The sequence below is a fragment of the Globicephala melas genome, chromosome 10 (genome assembly GCF_963455315.2).
Source record: "Globicephala melas chromosome 10, mGloMel1.2, whole genome shotgun sequence".
Lineage (NCBI taxonomy): Eukaryota > Metazoa > Chordata > Mammalia > Artiodactyla > Delphinidae > Globicephala > Globicephala melas.
Window position 1 is genome coordinate 8,554,125 of NC_083323.1, and position 3,532 is coordinate 8,557,656.

A 3,532-nucleotide genomic window follows, 5' to 3' on the forward strand; every position below is an offset into this window, starting at 1 on the left:
CGGGCGGTAGTTAGACCCACGTGCGGCCTCTGGCCCGCTTTCGTCTCCTGGCCCCGACCCTTCGGTGGGGGAAAGGTTGGGGACCTAACCCTTCCTGTTGCCGGGAGGCCAGACACGTCACAGCGCGTCCATTTTCCCCGCTGTTAGGGCCCCGAGCACGTGGTCTGGCCAGAGTGCTTCTGAGGTGGCCGATCTGACCACTCGTCGGTTGGGGGTCGGGGGGCCCTCTGCTAGGCCAGATTGTGACGGCCTAGCAGGGGCGGTTGGTGTGCAAAAGCGAAATGCTAATAAAACCCCCAGCTCCTGGCCCATGTCCACGTGTCCCAGTCTGAGATCAGAGGCCCCTCCAGGGGCTGTCAATCCAACACTTTCACCAGGACAAAAATTTCTTAAAAAAAAAAAAAAAAAGTCACCCAGATACAGCAAGGATGTAAGCAGCAGCAGTGGAATTTTTCCCCCCATTTTAATTTGAAGTGGTTGGTGTGTGTGTGTGTGTGCAAGATAGGCTGCCAGAGGCCTGATTACTATATTAGTGATTTAAAATATATGTTTGAGCTCAAGGGAGGAAGACACACACACACACACACACACACACACACACATCACCAGCAGCAGCTCTGCTGTTTCCCATTGGATCAAGTACAATCTTCTTAGTCATTAACATATTATTTTGTTCATGCACTGCTGTACTATTTGATTCTCCACATTCAAAATATTTTCAGATCATAGCAACCAAAGGTTCACATTTCTCTCATTTTATAGCACAGCATCTTAGAGCTGGAAGGAGTTTTAGAAACTAATTCAACCCCCTAGAAACATGTGGTTTGCCCAGGTCTCCCTGTAAAGGAGACGCAAGACAGGGAACTATTAGGTTCTCTGTGTCTGGGAGATCTTTGCCCTGCACCACGGCCACCTTTGCCCTTTCTACTTCTCTTGTGAAATGACAGAAGGTTACTGTGGACATGGTTTTAACCCTGGGGACTTAGAAAAGATCACCTAATATTTCTGGGTCTTCCTCTGATGACCTGGAAAGATGAGGGTTAGATTTTCAAATATCTGCCAATTTTGTGACAGTAGTCAATTCCGGCATCCTGTGTCAGGTCAGGGATGGTGAGCAGAGAGGTGTCCATCATCTCACTTGTGTCCTCTGCTATTCTTGGGAATTGGAAGGCCTCACTCCTAGTAACACTCTAAGTATAGACAAATTTCATCTTTAGATGGGAGAGCATTTAGTTTGTTTTCCGATGACTTGATGCCCTATAGGATGCCAAACTCTAAGCCCTGAGTATACAGAGGAGCTCAGAGCAGTGGGAGGAATAGAAAAACAAACACACAGGAGAATAACACAGGGGTGATGAAAATGCTTTTAATAAACTCAATCAGCAATGCATTGGGAGTAAACATTTACTCAATGCCTACTATGTGCCTGGCACACAGTATGTACTTAGTACGATTTCTTTAAAAAAGAATGAATTAGGGCCAAGAAAAGGGTAGGTGCAAGGAGCTGTGGGCACTTTGAGGGAAGAAGAAATTAATCTGACTAGTGGGATGTAGATAAGAAGGTCTTCACCTAGCAGGAAGGGGTCTTAAGTGGAGCCTAAAAGGAGGAGAAGAAGTCAAGGGGGAGAGAGGGAGTGAAGACATTCCAGGCAGAGGAAGTTGGGATTGGGTGTGGTCAGAACATCACGCTGGCATAAGGCACACGTGGGTTCAGCTCAAGATACTCAACCCTCAGAGCCTTCAGTATCCTCATCTACAAAATGGGATAACAATGCTGACCACCCCGCCACCCTGTGACCTCCCAGATTGTTGTAGGGATTAAATAAGATCACATATTTGATTTAATTAGCAGTTGTGTCTGACTGATGGAAAGTAGTTTACAACAGTACTTCTAAAACTTTACTGTGCCCAGTAGTCCCCTGGGGGGATCTTGCTAAAATGCAGATTCTGATTCAGTTGGTCTGAGGTGAGGCCCAAGAGTCTGCATTTCTAGGAATCTCCCAGGTAATGTTCGTAATGCTGGTCCATAGACCAATCGGCATAGCAAGGATTTCAGAAGCCAGTGAATAAGAGCGTGAACTTTCACGTCAGAGAGTCCTGGAATGGAATCCCACTTTCTCGGTGTAAGCTGTGTGTCCCTGGGGAAGTTACTTCTCCTTTCTGAGCCTTGGCCACATCATTAGTGACATATGGGCAATAATAAGTCCTACCTAATAGAGCTGTGCAAAAAGGGAAACAAATTAATGGATATACACCACTTAGTGGAGTGCCTGGCAACAGCGTAGTAGCCTGTAAAGAGTACCTAGTGTTAAAGTGTGGGAAGGTGGGGCTTCCCTGGTGGCACAGTGGTTGAGAGTCCGCCTTCCGATGCAGGAGACATGGGTTCGTGCCCCCGTCCGGGAAGATCCCACATGACGCGGAGCGGCTGGGCTCATGAGCCGTGGCCGCTGAGCCTCCGCGTCCGGAGCCGGTGCTCTGCAACCGGAGATGCCACTGCAGTGAGAGGCCCGCGTACCACAAAAAAAAAAAAAAAAGCGTGGGAAGATGGGACTGGAAAGAGAGGGACCTGGAGTCCAAATTGTGGGGACCATGATTTTATTTTATTTTTTGGCTGCGTCACACGGTATGTGGGATCTTAGTTCACTGACCAGGAACTGAACCCAAGCGCCCTGCGGTGGAAGCGCAGCGTCTTAACCACTGGACCACCAGGGAAGTCCCTGGGGACCTTGACTTTAAGTCTTATTCCGTAGCTAGGGGAGCCATTGAAGATTATTAAGAGACTGATATGGTCATAAAAAAATAGCAATTACTATGTGCCAGGCACTGTGCAAAATATGTATCTTTCAAATAAATTCATATAATCCTATTAGAAAAATTATTATTATCCTCATTTTGCAGGTGAGAAAACTGAAACACAGAGAGGTTCAGTAGCTCACTCTAGGTCACCCAGCTGCTAAGTAGAAGAGCCAGGATTCAAACTCAGACCATCTGACTCCAGGGCTTGCCTGCCTGCCCACCTTGCTATACTGCCTCGGTTGATAATGCTAGAAAGGGGCATTAGAAAGAAACAGAATCCCCCTTGTTTAATAATTTATCCATTCAACAAACATTTGCTGAATGCCTAGCATTGTGCTGAGGGTCAGAAGCCACTCATTCATTTACCAAATCCATATTGAGTTGTAACAAGCACAAGGCCCTGCTCTAGGTGCTGAGGTACAGCTCTGAAAAAAACCAAGTTCTTGCCCATGTGGAGCTTACCTTGAAGTGAATGACTGCGATAAGGATTTTGCTCTCAAGGACACAAATATTATGTGACACAAGTTAGAATAAGACAGAAGGTTAGAATCAGAGTAGACTATTTTAGTCACAGTTCGCAGTGGAAAAGAGCTTTCCTAGATCTAACTGCTATGAAACACACAGTGGTCTTTTCCTGATAGTTCCCTGTACATACCAATGACTTATCTATTCAGCCAACTTTTTTGAGCAGTTGACGTGTACTAGATAACATGCTTGCCACTGAGAATAAAAAAGA